A 27,592-nucleotide genomic window follows, 5' to 3' on the forward strand; every position below is an offset into this window, starting at 1 on the left:
AGAGTGGAAGAACAGAACAATGTTAGACGGTACATTTAATAGCCTGTTGGCTTAGCAGCCCTCAGGAAACTGTTACTCCCATTTTCCCTCCTAGGACTCTGAGCTCTGCCCTCGTTGCTGAGCTCCTGTGTAGAAGTGGATGTATGTATGTGTCAGATACTGCAGTTTTCTCCCTGGTCCTTGAAGGAACCCGTAGGCACGCGTGCCCCCCAAAGAACGAGGTCCGTGCATAGATCTGTACCACGTGCTTATGGCTAGGGTAGGATTTGTGTGCAGTTTCATTGGCACTTTTGACAGCTCTGGCTTACGGGATGCTCTGGGTGAACCGCAGCGGGCTTGGGGGGCAGAGGGGAGGAGCAGCACATTTGTTGGTTTTGGCTGAAGCACGTTGTTTTCCTCTGCCTGTCGCGGGTAGTCTGCGGAACAACCTACTGCCTCCTTTTTCCTTGCTCAGTTACGTTTTTGCACCAGAAGGGAGTGTCCCACCAGCCCCTGGGTGTGCCATGTACCAGATGCCATGTGCCATGTGCCCGATGGCTGAGTCCGTCTGTCTGTCCGCGTGTGTGGGGTGTGTTCCTGGAAAGGTGCACCACAGCTTTCCTGTGCTGGGCCTTCCAGAGCACTAAAGCATGTTTTCATGGCTGAATGAATTTGTTATGGATTATCAGACAGGGTTTCTGAAGAAAGAAAAAATGAGCATGAAAGTTTTCCAATGAAGCAATATTGCAACTTTTATATAAGCCTTTCTTATTTCTTCAGTAAAAGCTTTTTGGGTTATTATTGATGCATGAGTTATTTGATATAATGTTGGTGAAAGAAGGGAGAAGAGAACTCAAGAAAGGATGAATTCCCTAGTACAGTCCATTTGTTTTGTGTCACTTTGGGAATGCAAAGCAGCCATGAACTCAGTTTCTGACTATTCCAAGTTATCGGAATGGCACAAATCACTGGAAATGCTGCTTTGCATTCGGAATTACTGGAAAGTAATTCACAATAACTGTGTTCAAATTTGAGGTACATTTCCAGCATTTTTTTAAATGATCAGACTGTTCTGAAAGGGAAAGATACATTGGAGTGAAAATTTTGTGAGTTCTCAAGCGAACACTTGATCAAATTAGAACTATTTTATTTAGCTTCAAAGCAGTGACTTTTCATTCATCACAAAAATTCGTTTGCTGAGAACTTGCTGGCTCTGTTACCGCCCAGTAGCAATGTGGGAAATACGCTGTGCAGTGTGTGAGAAGATGACGAAGCTCTTCTTTTTGCCTGGCCTGCAGTGGTGGCCACGCCAGTTGCCAGCCATGGAATAAGGGCAGAGACGGCGGCGGCTGCTGCCAGGGTCTCCCCCAGCTCCCTCCCGAGGAAGGGCACGGCAGCGTGCATGTGCTTTCAGGATGCTAATTAAAAAATAAAAAGTGGGATACTCTAGGCTTTGTGGAAACAAATGAGGGAGGAGAGGGATAGCTCATGATGATGCTTGCTTGGCATAGGGTCTGACCCCTCTGAATAAAAAGCAATCCATCGTGCGGTAAAAACATTTAATTAACTTAGCAAAATGCGGGTGGGTTTTTTTTTTTTTCTGGTGAATGCCAGAGATTGTGTCATTCCACTTATTATTTGTATCAGAGAGCTTTAAGTAGAAGTTGTAAATGTCTTTCCTCAGCTCCACGACATTAGAAAGAGATGATTTCCGAGATAGCTGATGCTTTCTATTCCACGTTTTCAATAACACTTCACTGGGCTGGGTTTTTGCATTTAGCTTGAGGGCACGTTGATCACTTCTGATTCAAGTAACGTTTACCTAAATGCTCATCTGAATGGAAGATGTAACTCACCCTCGTTTATGGTCCAGATGCTTATTATCCTGCTGTGCTTTGTTTCTCTGCTATCGTTTCCTTCTAAGGTAGGGTGGCAATAGAAGTACATCGAAAAATACATACGAAAAGCCATCTTTTTGTGATTTCTCTCCTAGCTGAAACCAGGAAATAATAAAAATCTCACGTGCATGAGGTGGTGGTGGAAAGCCTGATTCCTAGAACAAATTGCTGGAGTTGTATGTGACTGAACAGAGTAGCTTTTGGGATTTCATCTGCGATGGAATTTGAATCTTCAGCTATTCAACCTTTGCACGTGTGGAACAACTACATAAAGACTCTGGGCTGCCAGGCAGAATACTCGTTCTCTGAACCTCTGTTACTGATGGGGGGGGGTTATCTTTCTTTTTTCTTGTTTTCTTTGTACATAATAGTAACAAATGCCATCTCCTGGTTTGAGCACGTGAAGCGAATGAAGAGAATACTTGGCATGGGCCTTCAAAATCAGGCTCGCAAGCAGATCTCAAATGACAGAGCTCTTCAAATCATTCCTCAAGGAGGTAGACTTGTCTGGTTGTTATGATGCATAGCTTAATTTCTGTTAATTTTCTATGATATTTAAATGATGAAACTCAGTCTGTGTGGTATCAGGCTGCTGGCTTGCTGCTAAAGTGCTCTGCCTTGCTTCCTTCTTTTTTCTGAGATGGATCACAAGTACTGTCTCAGAGCGTTCTGGTGGAAAAGACCTTGGTTTTGGAAAGGCCCTGTAACAGAAAGACCCCAAGGCTGTCGATGTTTCTAATTCTTCAAGAAATGGTTTTCAAAAAAGCTTTTTTCCTTTTCCCCTCAAACTCCCTCAAATACTTTGGTTTCTTATAAAATCCAGAAAAATATTTCTGAACTGAAAATTTTTTAACTACGGCTAAAGTTTATGATTTACAGATGCAATATCCATCTCCACTGTTTTGACTTGCATGCAATGTTTCTTTAAAAACCCTACCCTCAAAACCTTAACCTTAACTGTTTAACCTGACACACAGTGGGGTTTTTGGTAGTGTTCATACCCAATGTGTCTTTCATGTATCCAAGTGTTTTAAACAATATATATATTTTTTTAACACCTGTATATTCATTTTTCTGGTCATTCCACTATGTCAGCTAGTCCAGAGATTTCTTCTGTCCTTTAAGTTTCCAAGTAACCACTTGGATTTGTTGATTATATTCAGCTTCACAGAAAGAGTAATTCTACAGTAATCACTGTGCCTAACTGGAACAAAACCATGTGGCACCTTTGCATGTGAGAGTACAATATCACTGCGTAGCATCTTGGTAAATACAAAGAGTTTAAAAGTTTAAAAATCTTTTATTTAATCCATGTAAGATGAGGTTCCATTATTTCATTTAAAAAGCAGCAAGCTATTGTGTGTAATCATAAGATGATCTGGTTTGCCTGATGTTTTACATTTAATTCCCATCAATAAGGAGATAGTGAAGAAAAAAGGCTGAACTGGAATGATGGCATACACCCTGTTCTTACTCCAGAGGAAAGAAATTTTTAGAGCAAACTTGAAGAGAAAATGTAATTAAACACTTCAAAACTTACCTGGGTTCTTTTTTTCATAAAACTTTAAATACAGATATATTATTTGCTACAATACTAATCACAGTTCTATCCCTCACAGACTTTGCCTATATTTTCTTAGGAATACATGTATTATATAATTAAATAACCCAGAATATACATCCTGGAACTCATAGGAGACTTGTTAGTTCAAAGACCACTACAGAGCCAGCGTACATGCTTTGTTGTTTCATGTTTTTCAGTTTTATGCAATGAAAATTAATAACGGGGAATAAATTAAGTTACTAATAAATCTTCAAAGCATCTTCACTCTTCTGATTTTAATTATCTAATTGATAATTGTGCAGATCAAAGATTCCCCTGGTACTGATCTAGTTTCAACAAATTAATGCTAGAGCCAGATACACATTTGTGTATAGAAGAACCAAAGACTTGTTTAAAAATGGATGCAAAAAAGATTTACTTTACTCTTTTAATCTTTTTCCTAAATCATGTTATTAACAGTGTAGTGGAAATATTTATAATTAAACATAATCTGTGCTGCCTGCTACCTGCTGATTTTTTTATTCTTGAAGAGGGAGATTTGTCATTTTCTAATACACTTTAATTAGACAATTTGGGTGAGGGATTATATCTCATTAGCTCCATTTGGGATTAGGAAATGTCCTTTACATAAGATACATTTATGAAACTTTACTAGGGTATTAAAACTCGGCTAACTCGAAAAGGAGATGCAGGTAGTGAGGTTGAAAGAATTGTTTGTTAGTGTTAGGAAGATCAGACAGATGAAGCATTTAAAAATCCCGTCAGGCTTCAGGGATTTGCAGATGTTGAGACTGAAAGAGTGGTGCTGTCTACAAACCCTTTTAACAGCACATACAACCATATGCCATATTGCAGTCTGAACATTTAAGTTAATGTGCTGTAGAAGATAACACTTAGGCATGCATCTATTCGCGTGTGGACACAACAGCTTCCTCTGCAAAAGCCTGATTTATACTGCTCAAGCTAAAAGCATCGCTGTGTCCAGGGAGAGCTGTGGACAATGTGTTTGGATGAGGCCAAGGCTCCTCCCTGCCATCCCTGGCGGGGACTAAGCTGCTTCTGCCCTCTTGCACCATGCCAGATCACCTACTCCAGCAGCGAAAGCCAGAATGGGGGGTAGTACTGAGGACCCTGCTGTAGAGGCTCAGCATCCTTTTCTTGCATCAAACAGGGCAAAATTTTGCCCTGTTCATGATATGAAGCCAAAGGTGATCCTCCACCTTTTCTTAGATCTCCTTTGAGTCCAACTCTTTATCTTCCCCCACCACAATGGCTTCCCTTTGGCGCAGTTACCCACTAGCCTGTGGTGGCTCCAACCAGGCTGGTATTTTCTCCTGGGGCTATCTCTGTCTTTTTCCGTTTCAGAGCTAGTAAGAAAATTTTCTAGCAAGTTCACATATTAGGGAATGCCAAAGAATACAATTTTGGAAATATCATCCCAGTCTGTTCAGGATGGTAACTGTTTTATTTCTTTTTTTGTGGTTTGCCATGTGTTGTGTTCCCTAGACAGGCTGGCTTTTTGCCTTGTCTCATCTGCAGCCCATCGTCCGACAGAACCCCTGGGACAGAGGGAAGATGGGAAAGTAGGTCCTTCTTTGTGAGTGACAGAGCGTGCACAGCTGGGAGATGTTTCCGAAACGGAGGCGGAAAGAAGCCGCTGCTGAAGAAAGGTGCAGTGCTGGGAGTGACTGTGACGGGCACGGGAAGGATGCCCCCGCCAGAGGTGAAGGGAGGAAAGCTGCTCCTCTCGGCATGTGAAACAGTCTGGGAAGTCTAAAGGTTGCTGAACTAAAAACAATACCGGAGGAAAGGCCCTGCTCTAGAAAAAGGTGATTAATATGGTGAGATAAGGTTTGTATCTTAAGTCTTTTTTGCCTCACTCAGTTTTCACTGACGTTTAAAAAATTTCATAGTTCTAGGCTTCTCCCTCCGCAAATTACGGAACCTAGCCGTTGGGATTCATAGCTCTTAATATTTTTGGGGTGCTTTGAGATTGACATGGGGGTCTGGGAGCTCCCATTAAAAGTGTGCCCATTGTAGCGTATTGTCTTGCAGCCAAAATAAGCCATGTTGGCTAGAAATCGGGAGCAGAAGTTATGTAACACCAGGCCTATATAAACCCCCGAAGCTCAGTTTACTTAGGATTGTTAACGGTGTATCTAAAGGGAGAGGAAAAAAAATGTAAGAGATAGGAAGGAGAATGATGTGAATTGCTAGAGCACACGGCAGACTTGGAACATGAAAGAGCGAAACACCATGCCAAAGTAATTAGATGATATAAGCATAAGGCAGGAAAGTTAGCCAGCGCTTATCTTCATGTATAAATAACGCTTCTAGACACTTCTTCCCATTCCCATTTAGGAACGAATATTCTGCTGTAAAGCAGACCTGCCCTAAACATCAGAGTCTCACTTACCCTGGATTAACCTAGTGGTTCTCTGCAGGATACAACGAGGTCGGAGCGGCGCAGTCTATCTCCCTGGTTTGAGTACATCAGGTGTCGGTACGCCGGGGTTGTGCTTCTTGATAAAGGCTGGGCGGGGAACAATAGGAAGACATGAATCCCAGTTAGTCCCCTCTCATGAAGGAGACTAATCCTCCTGAAGTGAACTCCAAATCTGTTTTTACTCAACTGTAGCAGAATAGACCCCACAAACATGAAACAGGAATTTGCACAAATATCCCTTATCGACTCCGAAATTTTTGAAGCTGACATGGGCTGTGGATGCCTTATAGCCCATTAATGATATTGGGTTGGGGTCATCTGTGGTCCTTACAAGGCTTTGCAAATGTCTGTCGCAGGGTTTAACTTGCCAGCAATCGCTTGTATTTGATGCAACTCTTCAGCATGGTTCAGTACTTTATTTTGCAGACAAAGTAGTTATTTTTTTCTAATGAATGAATGCCACAGACATGATTTAATTCAGAGATTCCCATATTGTGTTGAGATGTGCTTGCTCTGGACTTAGCCAGTTAACCTATGGATGAAGTGTCCAGAGCAGCAGAATACAGAGGGGTACTATTTCTCGGTTTAAGAAGTGATTATGTCTTCAGACTTGCCAGTGTAGCTCCCTCTCCAAAGCATTTGTGATATGTCTGCTCGCAGTTAACATATAGTCTCAAGCCAGGCTTCCCAGGGCTTCTGACTGGGGTTGGTGTGCTAGTGGATAAAGCGTCAAAATACTTTGGTCACCCTCGCTGATGGTCTGCTAGCAGTTCAGGGGAAGCCAGCTGGTTGTCTATAATGCTATTTTTCCTTCTTATTGCCAGTTGCTAAGTCATAGAAAGGGCATATTGAAGGAATAGCATTAAATAATACGTAATATTACTTTCCCAAGCAGATGATTGCTTACGTCTGCCGTAAAAATGCCAGTCAAAGGCAAACGTGAGGGGAAGATGTCAGCTGTGGTAGCTGATAAAGAACAGGTAGAGTCGCTTCAATAGTCTGCGTTATTGCAAGCAAAAGGGATTTTTAGGAAGTTTTTTCCAATGAAATGCACTTTTGGCTATGAAAGTTTAAGTCCTTCAAATTGGCATCCATTTTGTAGGTTCAAAAATGTACACATAATATTTATTTGACCCATAACAGTTTTTCTAGCTTCCATCAGAGCTATAAGGAGACATACAGAACAATTGAAAAAGGAACCTTCTTTAAGTTTTCCTGTATCACCAAAGGCAGATGTATATATGCTTAATGTTCCTCTGATTATGTTAGGACACAAACTTCTATGTTTGGGCCTTCTGGTTTTTTGGTTTGGGTTTTTTTCCCCCTCCAATCTAGGAAGACTTCTGTATTCAGAATATACACAAAGTACTGTAGCAGGGTGAAGTATTTTTAATGAAATAAGAGATTCATACAAATTCATTGTTATTTGTACCTTGCTTTCAATCTTTAGACTTGCTCCAAATTCTGTGAAGCACTCAAACTTCAGACAGAACATTTTTTCCCCAATGAACTGAATTTCACAGAAAACGCCAACTGATAAGATGCCTAACATATTCCTGTCTACCTGCTTGCTTACTGAAATGTATGGTTTTAAATTGCTAAAGAAGTTATCCCAAGAATTCTGCCAACTAAAGAAGAATTATCATCTCCTAAATTAAGGAGGAAGAAATGAGAAAGAGATAGACTCTACTTTTGAAATAAAAGCAAGACTTCTTTTGAAGTCCAGTCCAAAGTCTGCCCTCTGGCCTGTTTCCTTCCACCTGATTTTAGCCAGAGGATTTACCTGGGATGTAATGACTGGGAGTTTATGAAGTGGAAAGATGCAGGAGTCTCTAAAAGGTCTTGAAATGTGAGTTGCCTGAATCCCGTAAGAAGGTGCTCGGAGTGACTTGCCTTCCAGTGTAGGTGCCTAAACTGGGGTGGGAGGAATGAGAGATGAAGTCTGTGCAAACCTTGCCTGGTATTATGCAGAAATACAGCCATGAGTCCTCAAATGTTTTCTTGCCATGGGATTACCAAAGTGTGATATCCTGTAGATGCAAAAAAGAGTTGAAAAAAAAAAAATCACCAAAAAGTAAATGGCAAAATATCAGCTCCTTACAACAGTCCTATTCAACATTATCTTCAGTTTCTTCATCCAGCAATTAAGGATTATCCTGAGGATCTGAGTGAGTTTTAATTTAAAGTAATACTGATCTTCAAAACCACAATGAACTCGGCTTATAACCAAATGATTAGAAGATTAAGCTTAATAATAGGAAGATTAAGAAAGGCCTAATGCAAAGAATTGGTTTTTTAGAATGGCTGTGGTAAAACTGTACTATATACATAAATATTTGGCTTGATTTCAAGAGTGGAGAGAACCCAGTAGTGTTGCATGTTTGAAAAATAAGTGCATTTATTTAGGAAGTGACTTTTTAGGCAGATACTACTAAAAATCTTTGCAAATATTATCCTTTATTCTGGAAAGGACAAGCTGGCAGCTGTTGCTTTTTTACTTTGACCTTTAGATGTTACCTTAATTGTCATATTTCACATGTTATTTGAAAAGATGAGTAATTTATAATGGTAAAGAAGTAGGATGTATTGTGTATCTCTTTTTAAAGGAAACATACAACTTGACTTGTGTACCTCAGGCTTTTTTTTTTTTCCTTATTTTTCTTCTCTGCCAACGCTATTTTTGATTGCTTGGGTGCCGCATGGTATTATGGCCCTTTTATCTTTTATATGACTATCACCTGCAGGTAGTTGCATCTGAGCTCCTGATCCCTGACCACAGCTTCTCCTAAACCTCTGTGAAGCATCAAAAGATTTAACAAAAGGCCGAAGAAATGAATGATTTTTTTGTTGTTAAAGGATCTTAGTTGACTGTCCAGGTTATCACTGCGCTCATAAATGAAACATGTACTTACTGAGTTTTTTCTACTCTCTTGGGCTCCTTATACAGTAATAAATGTCCTCTGGATCAGACCACCAGAAGTGGTAGGCTTTCAATTGGAGATCATTGATTCCAGCAACTCTCTCAGGTTTGATAATCTCAGTTTAGCCTTAGTCATTTTCTTTATTTTGTTATATCCAGCAGCACAAGTTGAACTCGACGTGAACTCAGGGTTTTTTTCAGGGTGGAATTCTATTTGAAATAGTGAAATTCTAGTAAATGTGAATTATTAACCATGTTGGGACTTTCAAAGCTGATGTTCAGTTTTTAAAATTTCCTGCATTCTTCAGTCATTAATGAAAGAGGGTGCAAGTGCTGTCAATGTTACAGTTTGTTATGACGCTGTAACGTTGAGCATTTTTGGTTGACCATCCGACAACTTTGTGCCACTGAGCAGGTTCAGGTTGAAGTGGCATCTTAACAATTCTTGTTTTACTAAAAATATCTGAGGACAGAGTAACCGCAACAGTGTTTAATTATCTCATACCAAGTGTATCCAGTTCTGAGCTCAGAATTCTTGCTCCATAGCTCAGCTTCAAGCATGGTTTGGCAATGGTTGGGTGTGAACGGAGTCGTCTCTCACCTCCCTGGGTTTATTCTTTGACATCCCTGCTCTGCTGTCTTGGTGGTCAAAGGATCAAAGTCCATACAGCTGCAACCCTTCCTAACTCCTGGCCACAGGCATGTGTAGGGGCCCATCTTTTACCAAACACACCCCCACAAGAGATGTTTTCAAATGTAATGACTAATAAGTAAAGGCCATTTGGGATGACTGTTGCAAGCATTAGCTAGATCTGCCTGTCGTGCTCATGCGTTATACCACTTTGAGCTGCTTATATATTCCTTCCGTAAGGTACGGCATGCTATTTTAAGGTGCGCCATCATCCAATTTGCTTTGCCTCAAAATATTTGGCTTAAAATGCACTACGAATGGCAGCAGCTCACAATCTGCATGTCTGGAAGCTCAGGCCACCTGTGTGGTGGGCTCCGGACAGAGTTTGTGTTAGTTGGGTCACCACTTGAGCACTTGGTCCCGCTATTGCTGGCTTGCCTCCTCACCGCCCAAGGCTACTTTAAGAATCATAATTTTTAGAAGTCTGGATGTCCAGGAGATGGTTGCACTTGAAGGGAAAACTCGATGTTAATGAAAAATTTGCTTTTAAAATACTTTCCCCTTGTATTTAATGTTGGAACATCCAGTGCTGGAGTAAAAATGAAAATATATTATTCTTACCCTAATCCTTCCATATATTACAAGGATTCTGTTGCTTTTTCCACTTGTTCTTGGATTGTGTTTATAAAACTATCTTAGCAAGGTACCACAATAAAACACTCTCCGGCTGCCAATAATCTCTTTCTCAGTATTATTTAAGATTTTCTGTGATATACTGAAGTTTGACAAGAAAATAACTGGATAACACTGGTGACATTTCATTCTTCATTTACTAAAAGGAACAGAAGAGGAAGGGGGCCAAATAATTATTTTATCTTGCGTATTGAAAAAAATCCGTATTTTTAAATGAGAGGCTCTCTTGTGTGACTTTCTGCCTTGTATTATCAGAAGCATTGAAGCATTTCCCTGTCTTTTCCTTTACAAAGCATTCTTGTTTTCTTGTTTAGACCATTCCCAGAACAGCAGATCTGAGATTCATCTTGGCTGATGCTATTCCGGTTTTAACGCCATACGTCAAAGCAAGTGTCTCGTCTTGCATGTTCTAAACCCTTGAGCACGTCCTTGGCAAATCAGGTATTTCAAGAAACCAAAACATTTTCACACTGAGCAGTTTTGTGTAGTTAATGACACTTCTTTCTTTGCTTCATCTTCTGGACCTTCACCAGACACCAAATATAAATACGGCTCTTAACTGAAGTTTATATTGTGGTGGTGACCGAAGATAAGAGAGGCAGCTTTCTGAGTCCCTCTTGTGTGTGCTTGGTGATCCGAATGCAATGTGCAGTGAGTACTTAAACAGAAGAAACTTCACAAAACTTGTGTTACTTATTCCACAAAATGATTAAAAAAGATCCCTGGGTTTTTTCTTCATCTAATTTAATGGGATAGTATCATGACGATTTCTTTGATCTTCCCAATATTGTACTTTTTTCTCTGGAGAAATACAAAACCTGTCATTTCCACTGGTAGTTTGTTTTTCAAAGCACGCCTACTACAATGGATGGAAACCTCCTCCCTAATGCAATTACTATCATAACTTTACGTAGTTTGATTCCAAATATTGTGGGGAAAAACATCTTTTCCAACCTAAAATTTCTAAAATTCAATTTTGTTAAATGGCTGAAGTCTTTATTTTAATGTCAGCAACAAACAGGCTTCACGAACTTCAGCCCACAGTAACTCTTCCAGAAAACAAAAGTAAATGTACAACAGAACACACTATACTATAATTATCTATAGTCATTAAAGAAAATTAAATCAAAATTGGACTACACCTTTTGTAACAGCCTCACTGTATTAAAGCTAACGGTTGAGAGTATTCACGGCGCATAGACAGGACAGGGTTAACGCGTCCGTGTAAGCAATACTGTACATCTATCTGTCTGGATATATGATCATGAGCCGAAGATTGTTTATTGTCAAAGGCTGAGTGGCTAATAAATGCTGGCAATGGCTTGAATTCACTGGAATGCTGCACAGCTGCAGCATTAGTCAGACTTTCCCTTTTCTGAATTCTGTAATCCCTTCAATATTGCATTAAATATGTTTTCAATATTTATCTGGATAAAAATGTGCTGAATATTGCAACTGTTTAATTCTGATGTTTGTCACGTAGGAAATCTGTGTAAGGCAGAAGGTAACAACGTTTTTATTACTAAACCCTAATGCAGCTGCTTCTCGCATCGTTCGCTCATTCGGAGGGTTGCGCTTCGGCTATTTACAGCACTTGGTAAGCCTTTGCGATCGCTCCGAGGTGGAGGCATGTCAGAATTTCTGAAGCCAAATTGCAGGCCTTAGTGCTTGGCTGAACTCACTGAACTGACCCGTCACCCTACACAAGAATCAGAGTTCCTATAGATTTCGGTGTCGGTAGAATTTAGCGGATGGATTTTGGATTTGTTATACTTCATAGTCCAAATACTTGACAAGCCAGGAGTTGGAATGGTTTATTAATATGTCACTATTTTTTTATTAGTTTTCCTAAACGATCAGCCCGTCTATTGTTAGCTGATCTATTGTCTCTCTCCCAACTTTTTTTTAAACAATTTTTATCTATGAACCAGATTATTTGGATAACAGTGATTGCAATTAATGATGTGGGAGCAGGGAAATATGCTCCCCTTATGTTGTGGGTTCAGAATTAAGACAGGGAATCCAAACACATGCAATTCAAGTTAACCACATGGTCTAATGCAGTCCTGGCGATGCTAAAGCTCACTGTGTCCATGTGTTTCTACCAGCAATTTCTTTCCCAGCTGCTGTTGAAAAAAAGGAAAGCACGCCAAATGGAATGGGTTGTAGGCACCAAAGATAACCCATTGCTGCTTGGGTTGATTGCTTTAGACATTAGGCTGACCTGGAAACAAGTGGGCTGTAGGCATTCGGAATAGAGAAGGTCATTAAAAAATCATATTGAAATTCAAAGTATTTTCTGTACTTCTTTGCCTGGCTGTATTAGTAATAGCTTGATCAGACTTAAGCAAAAAGCCTAGTGAATCCGTTAGCTGTAGGTCACTGATTCTAGCAGATTAACAGTAGCAGAAAAATGAATTAAGTGAAGGATGAATTCCTGGTGTCTGTCTAACTACTTCGACTGTTTGCCTTGCAGTTAAAGCTGATTTTGGTCGCTTATTGGCAGTCACAGTGGCACCAAGCGAGGGGGTCATGGAGACTAAACCATGCATTCATCCTGAAGTGATCCCTTAAGGAAAAGGTGGGAGAGTGTTGGGGAAGCTTGAATGAAAGTTGCTCCCATTCTATGGAAATGTAGACAGCTCTAGGAACCAGAACTGTTGACACCTTCTGGGGCTTAAAACCCCCCACGTTTGACTGAACTGTTGCAAGCGTACATTGAAAACGAGAAGCCTAGCATTAAGCTGGAATTACTACATAATAATCTGGAACATAAACTTGCCTTGCTTTGTCACATTATCTCTTTATGATAAAGTCTTTTCATCTAGTCTCTTGACAGTGACTCATTGGCAAAACATTTTAAGAGAATCAAGTAAACAGAAAAATTGAATACTGGTTTCTTTGTTCGAGAAGAAACTCACCAAAAAATGCAAAGAGCATAAACCTTGCTGTCTCTCTGTGTTTGGATTTCGGCTTTCCAGTACTTTCAAGTACACAAAGCAGTTTCTCATCCCACGCCACTTTACAAAACGTTGATAGCCAGTGTCTCTCACCCGTCCAGCCTGTGATGCAATGGGTCATGTTTGGTCTTTATACCCAGAACAGCAATTTATCTTGTAGTAATAGCCCAAAGAAGAATGAACCCCATCCCATTAGAGACACTGCATATTCTTTCAAAGGAGAAGAGTGACAGCTATCAAAGGTCATCTGTTCTTGATACTAACAACTTATAGATACTTGATTATATTCTTACTGAGTTGAAAGTCACAGAACAGCCAATCTAACCCTTTTCTTGTCTGGCAAAACACATTGTATATCAGGTTTTTTGTGTTATGTGGTTTGTTTGGGGGTTTTGGGGTTTGGTTTTGTTTTTTTTTTTTTTTTTTTTTTTTTTTTTTTTTTTTTTTTCTTTTCCAAGATTGGTGTCAAGAAACACAAAGATAAGTCCAGGGAATGGAGAATATTAGGTAACTGCCAGGTGAGAAGGGCTACGTATGTTGGTAACTTCTCTTCACCATAGCATGGGATGCATCTGATCAAGATTGTCAGGAGCAGTGGCAACTGGAAAGCTGCAAGATGGACCCTAATTATAAAAGTAAGATATGTAGGAACATTGAGTAATATGCATATTCCCCCCGCCTTGGCAGGTCACTGATGCTGTTGTCACAGTTACAGCTTAGAGAGCAACTTTTACATCACTGTCCCCTCTAGTAACGTCACAGACCCCAATCCACATGGAATATTTTGCTGCCATGTCACATTTATTTAATTGGTTTTCCACTGTCACACCACAGCTGCTTTTGATATTGCCCAATCAACATTTTTCTCACTCAGCAAACATGTTTCTCGTTATGTTTTCCCCAGATCAACAGGCATTCATTTTTCTATCAGATGAAACTTTCAGCCCTTCGTCTCAAGTGCTGTAGGCTCCTTGCTCTCAGTTCTTCTCGCTTTCTGGCTGCATAATATTTTTCCAATCAAATATTGCTCCCAGCCTTTATTCAGAAGCTACCGCTTGCAAATCACTGTGAGATAGGTTACTACTAAGTATTGTAGCTTTCTTTAAGGCATCTCTTCCCCTGCCCATACACTAATTTATGTGCTAATATTAATCATCATTTGATTATGGTCAAGGAGACACTGACCTCCGCTGGGATCCTTGTTTCAAACAGCCTAGTTTGTTTGGCACCATTTGCTGTTTTGCTGTCTACGCTGCTGTTGTATGGCTGTCGGCATGTACTGCTGGGGTGAGCGTGGCAAAAAGCAGGGGATGGGTGGGGGGCTCGCTCGCCCCTTTGCAGTGTTCAGCTCTCCAGCTGCCCATGATGGCACTTGCAGAAGGGCAACCCCATGCCTCCACCATCCCTGAGATGGTCTATGGACCTGGGAAGGAGCAGGCTGCATCCGCCACCGCCCAGCGTGGCCACGTGCACGCCCTTGGGAGGCGATCGAACAACGTATCGATCATATCGCACGGCTTTGACCTTAGCTGAGGAGCGCAATTATTTAGTTATGGAAAAATGTTGCAGAAGAATAATGTAGAGGAATTGTATGACACAGAAATGCTATTATTCAAAGATAGGTATCTGCAATTTTTTTTGTTCAGTTTGGGGCCACTTTCGCAAACAAAGCAGCTGGCCTGCACCTGGTTTGTATCTGAAAAGACCTTTGCTCATGAACAAGTACATGACTGAAAATAACATTGCAGGTCTAATCTACTTCACTCATAAAACCTCAACTTCAGTACAAGTACCCTGAAATAAGGGATGAAGCAATTTTGTCAAGTTTTAATGCAGAATCATTCTATGTTTACATTATTGAAAGTGGAGTTTAAGGCCAGGAATGTGTATAGCCAGGCATTGTTTGGGGGTTTGAAAACATAATTTCGTGTTTATTTTTCTGTCTGGAAGGTAATTGCTAAATCCCGACAATCACCACGTAGGCTGGCTGTTGGGCTTGCAGGGGTAGCTCTTCTTACTGCCAGTCTGGATCTTCAATAACTAGATTCAAGTTACAATTAAGGAAAAACAAAAGACACCTAATAGCAAAAAAAGAGGTCCTGTGAAAATAAAGCCATTAGGGTTAGATACCTCCTCATAGATTTGGGTTTGTAGCATCTTATTTTTGTCTTTGGAAGTCTTCTTCCTGAAAGACGGAAGCAGTAAGTTTGCCCTTTACGGTCACTGTGATCAGTAATACAGTCCTTCAACTATTCTTTTTTCTGTGTGCACGGTCAGAAATGAAATGCCTTTCTATTTGCAGTCCACCTGCTTTATTTAAACCACAGATTGCAATTTTGCTCGTTTCCTTTACCACTGCTGCACAACCCTCAAAACCATCTCTTCCATCCTGGGTATGAGAAGGAAATCATGGCTACTTGCCACTGGGCTTAAGCAGAGCTCTTTAATAGGAAAACTACATTTTACTTAGGAGAATAACATCATGTGGCAGGGCTATGGCAACAATAACACCTCTACTGCCAGAAAACACTTACCCTGGGTGGCTCAGATGGCCCCAAATATTTAAGAGCATTTTTCTTATACTGTAAATTCCCTGCGGTACATTATTTTCTACTGAGAGCTAATAACTACCCTGTCTGTAAAGCAACTGGTCTTAAGTTTATTAGCTTGCAAGACAGAAAAATAACAGACACATATCACTGACATTTAACAAAGATATCTTTCATGGGTTTCTGTATTTTTTCATATGCACCACACGTTTCTCTTTAGTTAGAAAAACACATTTTGAACCACATTCTGAGTAACTTCTTATGAAGCAAAGCACATTTCCCAAAAAGTCCTTAATGCTTCACCAAATACTGAGTCCCTTTTCAGAAAGTTCTGAAGGTTTTTGCAAAAGAAATAACATGTCAGCTTCCCCTGTGAAAGCTGTTTCACCCTTGCCGCAGCAGCCATACTATTTTCCTTGGCATCATGGGAAAACATCATCCTATTCCTGCACCGAAGTGGAAATGATTGCACAGATGATCTTCACGTGGAAGTGACTTCTTCAGACAGTATAAATCCGTATCCACACTTCTTTAAAAGTATAATAGGATTTTTTATTCCTTTTGAGTGGAGGCATGGGTCACAAGAGCATTATGCACATGATCACTCGAGAGCAAAGGTGCGGTGGCAATACATTTTGGTGGTTAAATAGAAGAGCTTTCCCCTAGCTGGATACATCTTGTGGGTAAGTGATGCACACAGAAGGCAGTCCAGTCAAACACGAATATTTTTGTTCTGGAAGGAGTCTACTTTCAGACAATATTTTTAGCCAGACTACAGTGAGACTGTAAGGAGATAAAAGCTACCCTCAGCTCCTGTATTTTTGGTAGGCAAAACTGTGCAAATTAACTGGTGCTCAGGGACACAGAGCCAGTTTGGTCTTACAGTGACCACCTCCTCTTGAAGTAACAGCAAGTCACACGTGAGCTCACCAAGGTCATGGTAAACAGCAGGTACTAGGGAAAAAATGGGGAAAAAAGGGTGGCATGTTTGGTAAAATTATTTCTGTTTTAAACTGTCCTCTACAATTTTTGGAATGTGAATTTTGGTGTGCAGAGAAGAATGTGAAAAATTGCTACTCCCAAGTGACTCAACTTTTGAGTTGAAGCATGTGGAACTTCAAAAGCTGAAGCTGAATGTTGTGAAAGTCCTCCTTGAGGGCCTGGGCCTCTACTGAAATCATGGCAAAAGTTTTGTTAGTTTAAATGGGAACAGGAACAAGCTTGTGATTATTCTTTTTTAAAGCCCATGAAGAAATCTAAATACCAGTTGCCCTGACTAGTAGTATGAAAAATTCAAAGGAGGACAATAGTTGTACATCCTGGAACGTCAATATTCTCGGCATGTGCTGCAGTCCCAAACTCTCAATAACGTGAAAAGCAGCGGGATTAATTTTCTTTTTCTGTGACCCAAACACACGCAAGGTCTACTCAAAAGCCTGCCTGGGTGGTACATTAGAGGGCAAGGAACTGGGATAAAAAAATTCAGAAAGGATCCAAGCTTCACGCTACAGAGCAGGGATTATGTCTAGGGCTAAAGAGGGGGAGTGCTGGTGTTTTATAGTCGAACAGTTTCATGTGACTTACAAGGACCGTGTATATTTCTCTCTTTATTGGCTCACCTACTTAAAGGTGCACGAAGGCGCAATGTTTTATTATCGCAGTGCCAGTGGAGCTGATGAAATCGGTGTCTCTGCGTGATCCATGAGAAGAGTAGACGTTTGACAGGAAGCTCTCCTTCTCCCTCACCCAAATCTTTGACATGTCAAAACGTTCACTTTTTTTTCTGGTTGAGTGGCTGTTGCTAATTTGGATAGAAATTATTTGGCTACAATATCTGTGGGAAAAAAAGTGCAGAATATTGGGAAACGTGTGCAAAATGTGGATAGTACAACCCTGGGTTTTATCTGGACAGTTTCCCAGACAGTGCAGAAATGGAAGTATAATGCTTTTACATTTTGAATTTGAAATTCAATGGCCTTTTTAGAGGTATTTCAAAGTACCACATCTAGAAGCTAGTATTCGGGGTGCTTAGAAAAATTTGCTTGTCCCTTTCAATCTGCCACTAGGAGCAAAGTTGGCAAAGAGCAAAAAATGCTTCCTAAGACATAGTGAATATTCATGTGAGAAATGCAAACTAGGACTCCAGGTAAGATTAACACACTGAAGGTGTTCCAGGCAGCCCTATGGGAGGCAGCCTGATAGGATATAGATGCCATTTACGCATTCTTTAATTGCTGTCTGATAACCCAGCAGATCCTTGTTTCCCTTGTTTTGGATTATTTTATGACTGCACCAGGTTCAGACTTTAGAGTATCTTGAGTCACAGATTCTGTTTTATCTTAAAATCAGCAAAGAACTGTGGTGATGTAAACTGTTTTAATAAATAGACACTACTGCTACTTACAGTATTTTATCTCTGAATATGACCCTTAGATTTGTCGGAATTACTGTCTGAGAGTACCCAAGGACAAACATTTACATATTTACAAATTTCCTTTAAGGACAGGTTGAATGTTGAAAGCCTTTACGTTCTTTTTCCGTGGAGAACAATAACAGTTACAAAACAGTGGTGCCTGCAAAACAGGGTGGAGATGTGTTCCCAGGTCAATGCGTATCTTGTCGCCGTCCACCTTGCAGCAGTTATTTCAGTCAGTGGAGGGTTCCTTTCTCTGGCACTGGAGGCTCATTTCCATCCGCCTCCTGACTGTACGCAGATGTTGACAAGAGGAGAAAAGGGATATTTGGGTGTATTATCCCTCTGCCCACCTTTTTTTCCAGTTTCCTAAGTATTTCTCTTTTTGTGGTTTTCCATGCACTTTCAACAATAATTTTGAACCTCTATAGATTTAGAATAAAATGTAGCTGGTACTGTTTCCAGAGTATTTGAAAATTGTGGTCCCGAGTTTCTTTTGCTTTATGCAGTCACTAAGGGAACACAAAAAGCTTTGCATGCCCAGGCAAGCAGCTGTAAGGTCAACAAAGCTGGGGAAGCTGGGGAGGAGAAGGTGGCAAAAATAGCTATAAATCTGGGGAGCTTCTTACAAAAACTGAGTTGTTTAGCATTCAGAGTTTTCTGTCCTTCCATCTCTTTGTGCTTGGAGGAAATGTTCATGTGGTTGACTGGAGACAATTTACAGATTGTGGAGGTAAACTTGAGGCTTGCAATCAGCCCCTTATCGGTCTACACATACCGCTCACGTGTGATTAATATGTGCTATATTAATCATAGGTAAACAGTCCTGTATGTGTGGTTGACCGAATAGTTCTGCTTTGTCTACTACACATCCTAGGCCAATAAAAAAATAATTTAATACTGCCACCAAATACAATGGTTTTCTGTAATACTTGGAGAATGCAGTTTGTAATGTGAAACTGTTGTACAAATGCAGACATGTGTTTGTCGAAGGGTTTTCACACACCATCTGAAACAGAAGAAAAAGCATGTTTTCAGATGTTTCCCTATTTGTTTTTGTGGTGTAGGCTTAAAGATCGGTTTTAAAACTCTAAACTTTTTTAAAAAGCATTCAGAGTTCATAAATATCTTTTCCCTTTGGGTTTTTTTTTTTTTATTTGCTTCATTTATCCCTTTTAAAAAGTAAATTGATTTCTGATAAAATGCAACTCATGCTACATGTAGTCTATAAACATAAGGATTATGGGCTTGAGTTTCCAAATTCTGGAGTTTCAAATATTTATTTAGATGAGTGCCGTTAGCAGAATATATTTCAATTCTTTTCTTTGCAATGCTAACATACAACAAATTCTACCCTTTGAAGTTCAGCAATCTGCTTCTATTCCTATTCCACCCTCTGAAAAAACTAAGTGGAATTTAAGCGTCCGTAGTTCTCGCACGGTGGTGCCTTGCAGGTGTTACTACTTGGTGCAAAGAAGTCAGTCTAGGCAAAAGGTATTCAAAGGCAAACTCTTAGTTAGGTACATTTATGCTGTCCTCAGCCCTTAAAATGGGCCAAAATTCATGCAGTGCTGAATGAGTAAACAATATGTGCCATGGAAAAGCACTTTGCATTTGGGAAAGGCAAAAAGAAGAACTAAAAATTTTAGGTCTTCCATCTTTGTTTTACTAGATGACATTGAGCAGTAAGAATTTATGCGTAAAAACCCCTGTCTACTTGTAGGGAATATATTTTCAAATATTAGCAGGACAAGGAAAATGGTGTGTGCTACAATAGCATTTACTTTGCAGGAGGAGATAATGTTGTATTTTGTGGCACTGGAGGCACTTTAAACACATATTTACAGTCAACTTGTTATCAAGGTGCACTCTGGGTTCCCCCAATGTTATCTTTACAGGAAAATAATTGATTATCTTTCCTAACATTGGAAAACTTCAATACCCAGAGACTCCTGCCTTGACTGTTAAAGATGCATAGGCATATCAATATCTCAGCTGCAGTAGAAAGATTAATAAAAATATACAGCATAGTTATCATGAACTCATTTTTTTCCCACAGAACTGTGCTATAAATGGCATTATTGCTATACCTGGCATTGCAATTTGCACGTTCTAGAGACCTGAAACAATTTGGGACATATATTTCCACTCACTATAGTAGTCTGTAAATGGAGCGACAGCATTAATGGCAGAGTCAATAGCTGAGTGCTAATGATGTGACCAGATTGAGTCAAATGGGATGAGGCCTCATTTTACTTTAATTGATAACTTTAGTTCTTACCTGAGAGCACAAAACAATTAATAATGACAGCGATGATTCATAATTGGGAAATACACATTGTAAATCATACTTCCAGGGCTTTACGTGTGTGATAGGAATTTATAGCATGGTGAATTTTCTAGGGGAAATTGTTTTTAAGTTTTTGTTGTATTTTTATTTCATGGATTTCAGGAACAGTAAAAATAAGTATGTTATAGGAAAAATGCTGCTTACAAGGGGATTCATAACTTATGAATAAACTCTTTAGCCTCTCGTTAAATTGGACTGGTTTTGAATTTAACTATGCTGATACTGGAATATTAAAATTTATTATTGAAATTGTATTTTTACATCTAAAAATGGAATAAACACTTCATAACCTGTGCTTATGCTGGAGAGTCATCTATAAACAGTGTTCAGTACAGCTCAGTTTACTATTGATCTAAAAGCCAAGTTGTTCATTTGAAAAGAAGAAAAAACATTGCATGCTTTGGGGGTTTATAGGCTTTTTAGGTTTCTTTATGATTTGTATTTTGTCTGATGAAAGCCTGAGAATAAGAATGAAATATGATAAAACTTATGTTTTCCATACAATAAACTTTATTTAGTAGTCTTGCATAGGTTGTACCAAGATGAACTTATGGCTGAGCTTTTTATGATGATCAGTAAGATGCAATTTTTGAAAGGTTTAGTGCAAAAGCAGAAGACAAGAGCAAAACAAACCTAATAAACTCCTTACCTCCTGGGTTCCCTGTCTCCTGCTTCACCATACCTGTCTGGTCTCATTGAGGTGGGCTTCATCCCAGGAAAACAGGCTGTCTCACTGGGGACTTTCAGACTACGACTTTAATGAGTGCGAACGTTGGAAGTCCATGCAGACCTCTCCAACACAAAATAACTGAGATAAGAGAAATAAATTTCAAAACCTGATAGTCATTTTTATGTCAGTAATAAAGTCAGTTATTTTTAGGAACATTTTAATACAGATAGTTACAGTGTAAAGCTATTATAAATTTTAATGAGGTACTGGTAAAAGCTGTTTATGTCTTTTCTCATGGAAAGGGTTCTCACAGTAAATATATGTATAAAAAAATATGGGCATGCAAAGACATTTCGGAGGAATCATAAACTGAATAAAGTCTGTTCTGAAGAAATTAGACTCTTCTTCCTGTCTGATAGTAAACGATCAAATCCCCTGAGGATTTGTTTGAACAAATTCATCTACTCGAACAACTGTGAGTGAAAGCTCTTGAAATACAAGAGCAACACTACAGACAACACTGAGCTCTTTAGTCCCTTTGCTGTTAGACCTTTCCTGATTTACTGCTGGACTAAACTCATTAACTACTGGATCTGTACTGGTCCCCAGACCAAATTTTACAACTTCCATTTCAACTTCCCTCTTCAGCTCAGTCTTTGACCCGCTGTCCTCGTTAAATCCTTACATGAGCGCTAGCTTAATTTCAGGGGAATATTGGGGCTTTTGATCTGTGGGAGATGGGGTGAGTTTTGCATTATTTTATGCTCCTTACATCATCCACAAGTTTTAATGCAAGACCTTAGAAGCAACAGATTCATGTGAAAATAACAGTTATACTCTTCTGTCAAAAATCTAACTCACACCTACCATTTCACTAGCCTAATTTCTGACATGAGTCCTCTTTTAAAATACTGTAGCACCAGATTCCCTGGCAATCAGTCTTTCTGCCACAAACCAATTTTTTTCACACTTTCCTCCACCCACACTGCCACATCAATATGAGTTAGCGGGATGATGTTCTGTAAGTAGTATCTCAGAATGGCATTTGTACATAAAGAAATGGAAACCTAATGGGAAAATGTTTATGTGTACTTATATGTAAATGGTCTGCAAAAATAGCTATAAGCAAAATCCTTGAATGTGGGTGACAATGATTTAGACTCTATTTAAAACCATATTTTTTTTTTTATAAAGGGATACGCTGATATTTCCACTTAACTGAAAATATGTTATTTTGAAAAATATGAGCAGATTTGCCTAATAAGTCCAGTTTTAGGACTGAAATGTAGAAATGCTTTATTTGTATTTTAAATTTCAGTGGTAGTACCGAATACCACCACTTTGATAACGCATTTGGCTTGCAGAGGAAGATTGTAACTTCTGGTAGAGAAATGAGGAAATGAGATTATTGTGACCTGAATCATTGTTTGTGACATCATCGCTGCCCGTTGTTAGAAAATGAAGATATTTTGTCATTATGTTGGCCATGTAATACAATTCTAAGGTAAAAACTTGTATCTCAAAAATATCTTGACAGATCGTGATCTGAAGTTTCTGCTTTACCCGTGGAAGCACTGTACAAACAGAGAGCATGGAAGTAATGGGAAAGTAAAACACTGGTTTGTGTTATACGTTAATATATTTCAGTATTAGCTGCTGCCAGATAGATCTGAGGAATATAACTGAAAATTGCCAGAGAGAGTGAGAGTAAAAAGCAAGAACTGTCTTTGTAACCTGTGTCTCTACAGAAAGTTCAGAGTGGTTTAGAGGGAAAAATTCAACTTCATCCTTCTGTGCAGTAATGGTGTGTGCCGAATCCCAGCCCCCTGCTGCACGTGTACTGGCCAGCCAGTTACAAGCACACTTGGTATTAGAAAAGCCTTTCCTCCCCATGGGAACAGTCTTGGTCTAATCACATTTTCATTACAAGATTGCAGGTTTTATGTCTTTTGTGTCCTAGGCCTAAGCATTTTGTGCAACTGGTACGGAAAGAACTATTTGACTAGGAATTGTTATTGCTTTTCAGATTTTTTTTTTTCCAAAAAATGATAAAATTAATTCCACATGCAAGTGTATTAAACTGGTAATTTGCAATGATAGCTATACAGTACTTAATGACACCTGATTCTCTGATGCCGAAGATATTACAATTCCTGAGAAAAAATGGGAACACAAAAATATTTTTATAACCTCACCTCGGCTATTCAGAAAGAACTTTCAAGCAGAGGTTGATTTATTAACTTACTGATTTTGAGGAGCTCTGTCACAGGCTGGTCATAATAATCCTTAGCAATATATGTTTTGGTTGTCAACAAGTAGTGAAGCCTGCAGGGAACTATTACAGAAATGAGGGTACTGTACGTGCACGTCAAGTGCACGTCCAGGTCTGTTCATGGCATTAATCTTGATGCATTTTGATTGTTTTGTGGTTCAACAGATTTAAACTTTTGGGAACTCAAATTAGGGTGTTCTCTATAAAAAGTTTTCAGCAAATCATGCTGCTTGGGTGGTTTAGACCTTTGGTTGCTTTGCTGGGGATACAAATACAAGAAGGAAAGATCACCAAAAAAATCACCAGCTAAAAAATAACCATCAGTTCTCTCAGAGACACCTCTCTTCAGAAGTTGGAAATAGCTCTGCAAGTGGAAGAGTAGGTCAAATCTTGTTGGGTTTTTAAGCATGTCCACTCACCAACTGTAGCTTGGGCAACAGAGTGTTCTGTGATACTTTCCAAACAGCACTTTGCCTGCTGTCCACCCCAATCTTACTCCAATATTTGGTGGAGGAGGGGGTGGTACAGTCAATTTAAATAACAGTCATTAAGAAACATGTCTATTAAGTTATCACATTTCAAGGGACCAAAGCAAGTCTGCCCAGAAATGTATGAAGGTTATTTTATACAAACACCTGACCAAAAATTATTGCTCCTAAGTCATGAATTGTAAAATGGAACAATGACTGTTGTATGTGAAATAAGATCTTGTCAAAAGTAGAAAATACATGTGGAGCACTATTTAGATTTTTTGTTCCAGTTCTATACTGTCTCTGTACCTCTGTACATCTCTCCTACCTATCATATAGTGGAATGCATTTACTTTGTGTCCTAGACTTGCATGGTTATTTAAAAAAAAATAAGCATGGTTCCTTAAGGAATTTACACTCCAAGTGAAGCCACCATAGAACATGAAAATAACAAACAAATGGGAGGGTAGAAAATTAAGAACAGGAGGTAAAGTAAATAAAAATAAAAGAGCCAGAACTCCAGCTGCTGGAAATTAGTGTAGTTCTCTTGAAGCCTATGCAATTACACTAACTGAGCAATTGGTTCATTATTTTTATTTATTTTACCCTTTGTTCCTTCCCTTCGTTGGAGCTTTGAATTAACTGAGCTGAATGAGCATCAGCTGAAAAGCAGTTTTAATGTGCATCCAGTTATGTAGCAAACTCTGGTATCTGTAAGGAGAGGGAAGGGGCAAAGTGGGCAGCTTCGGAGGAGGCCTTTGCAGGAAGAGTCACCACCTACCGGGACCATAGTTGTGCTTGAGCACATGCTCTCATTTTTTTTTGTTGTTGTTTTTAAATCATAGAATCATAGAATCATAGAATGTTTTGGGTTGGAAGGGACCACTAGAGGTCATCGAGTCCAACCCCCCTGCAGTCAGCAGGGACACCGCCAACTAGATCAGGTTGCTCAGAGCCCCATCCAACCTGGCCTTGAATGTTTCCAGGGATGGGGCCTCCACTACCTCTCTGGGCAACCTGTTCCAGTGGTTTACCACCCTCATTGTAAAGAATTTTTTCCTTATATCTAGCCTAAACCTACCCCGATTTAGTTTAAAACCATTAACCATTTTACTCCTTTTTGCCTTTTTTTCCCCAACGCAGGTGACCCCAGAGGAAAGTCTCACTGTTTGTGTGGGTATGAAGAGCTGCACGAGGGCACCAGACCTTCGGGGAAGGCAAGAGAGCCATCGAATGAGGTAGCAGCAGGTTTGGTGGGGTCATATCCACACCACATAAAAACACAGAAATTGAGTGTTCCCCCCGTTCCCATGTGTCTTCCAGCCTGCCCTTAACCCTGTCCACAGTGAGGCTGAGAGCTTGGGAGCAGGACTCAGGTGGGCACCGCCGTGTTTGCGGTGTGGGTCATGGGTGGACCAGGTCTGAACTGTGCCGTCAGGACATCACCCAGAGGGTAGGGGAGATGCACCCAGAGGGAACGCGTGGCATCGGGTGGCAGCTGAATAAATCATCACGATAGTGGGGAAATAAAGATAGGAGTGTGACTGCAAGGTTACAGGTTATAATAAATGCAGTTTTGGACTCAGTTGGTTAAAATGGTTTTAAGATAATAGTGTGGGTTTTTTTTTTTTATAATGACTGTTTTAGTTTTAACTTGGGAAGCAAAATCTGTGCTTTTTATTAGAGCTTTGTGAATAAACTGATGACTGTTTTGAAATTAATTTTCCGTACAAAAGACATTTCTTATCCAGATTTTATTTCCTGTAGTTGTTACACAGTAAATTTCTCCTGAATTAAAGACTTGATCCATTGCTCATTCAATGCTTAAATATATATATATAGGCTTGTACATAATTACTTGAAAATACATTAAAAGAACATTAATCTGTGAAGTTCTCTGAAGCAAGGAGTGCTAACAGTAAGTGGATTTGCAGTTCTTATTCATCTGCCTTTTGCATTAAGTCCTTAATTACATGTTCACACATACTCTAGGTAGTTTCCTACTATTTCTTCTTTCTTTTCATTATTCACAGCAGAGTCCTTTCACGTCTTTAAGGCTTGAATTAAATGTGGAATTATACATTTGCTTTTGGTCTCATTTAGGACATTCATCAATGTACCAGCTAGGTGACTGGAGACTATTAAGGCATTTATCTCCTTTTGACATACAGGGTTACTATTTCCATCTGACAGAGAGAACTTTAAGAGAAGGAGAGAGCTGTTTAAAATGGTATCGAGGCAGATTTAACCTGGTAAAAAAAAAAAAAAAAGAAAAAAAAAGAGGCTTAGCAGGCAGGATATCCTAAATTCAGGACTGACCTTCATTCCCTGGGATGAAACATCTTCTATTTGGAGGCCCCTATTTTTTAATGGGAAAAAAGCAACTCAGCGTGAACAAAATGCCATTATGTGCAAATATAACGATCTCACTATGCATTACTGTTAGGGATTTGGCTATGAAGAGTTTTTACATAGATGTTAACCATCTGAGCTGCAAAGCTGCCCTTTCTAAAACTCAGTCTCGAGGGATGTGGCTGTTCCTGAGGTTGGTCGTGAGGCGGAGGAGCTCGTCGCCCTCCTGCTGACCAACATCAGAAATTACAGACTTCCTGACTGAGGTCACAGCCCCATGAGCTCAGAGCTTTTTTCAAATCCAAATGAAATTTCACAGTACCAGGGAAAGTCACTTTTGTGACCTGTTGGCTCTCTCCATGCTGAATATGAAAAGGATTACTGCAAACAATGGAGGTGTTGAACTTGAAATAATTTTGTATGACATCAAGTACAAGGCAGCCCAGATAGAAAGGTGTATTTTAACTACTAAAATAGAAAACATGTTACCATCAAATATGCCTTCAGCTCTGTGTGTTATAATAGACTTTACTTGATATCAGATGCCTAATTCAAAATGCACTTCACTATCAGGACAAAACCCAGCAAAATTAATTATAGTGAAGAATTCTACAAAAGTAGAGGAAGATAATTTTCGTCACTAGTTTGTCTGCAGGATTTAATGGTTCTTTTTGACTGTTCAGATGTTTGCTTAAATAGGTAAGAAACGGGTATTTATTTTAAGCATCAAAATTCTGAATTTGAAGAAGAAAACTGGATACCCTGTTATAGTAATGAATGCTACTTCGTGAAATTTCTACTCATGTTGAAATATAAGTTGTAAACATCCCTCTTTATTAGTTCTCTCAAGATTTTCTATTCCTAATCATCTTCTCTTGTTATTCAACCTACCATGTTTAGTTTGGGAAATCATATCACTGGTAGAGGATGCAATTTTTTCATTATTCATTCTGACATCATCAGTAATACAGGTAGAATGATAGTCAGGTACTTTTATTTCCACCATAAAAAGGCAAAGAGATTTTTAATACATATTCTTTTCCTGTGATGTGTGTCTCTTGCAGAGCAAACCTTCAACTTGATTACACATGTGATAATTTAATTTTATATAGCGACAAATAGTAGCTATCATGCATGATGATTATCAAGATAACCCACCAGCAGCTAAGGAAAAAAGAAGTGCCTTAATTCATGAAATATGTAAACAAAACTCTGAGATTTATTTTGAACATATGGATCCCATTCACATTATTTTCCCATACTGTTGAAAACTGTAATTATATCTGATATGTGCTAATGAGAAAGAAATGCGTCGTCTAGCTGTAAAGCAGGTGGGGCCATGGGGTTTTTTACACATGTGGCATAAAATAGAGAGGAGAGGGGTGCGGTGGTCGAAATCTACGGCTTTGGTGAGGAACGGAGTGA

Source organism: Egretta garzetta, unplaced genomic scaffold, assembly GCF_000687185.1.
Source record: "Egretta garzetta isolate BGI_Z169 unplaced genomic scaffold, ASM68718v1 scaffold467, whole genome shotgun sequence".
NCBI classification, from domain to species: Eukaryota; Metazoa; Chordata; class Aves; order Pelecaniformes; family Ardeidae; genus Egretta; species Egretta garzetta.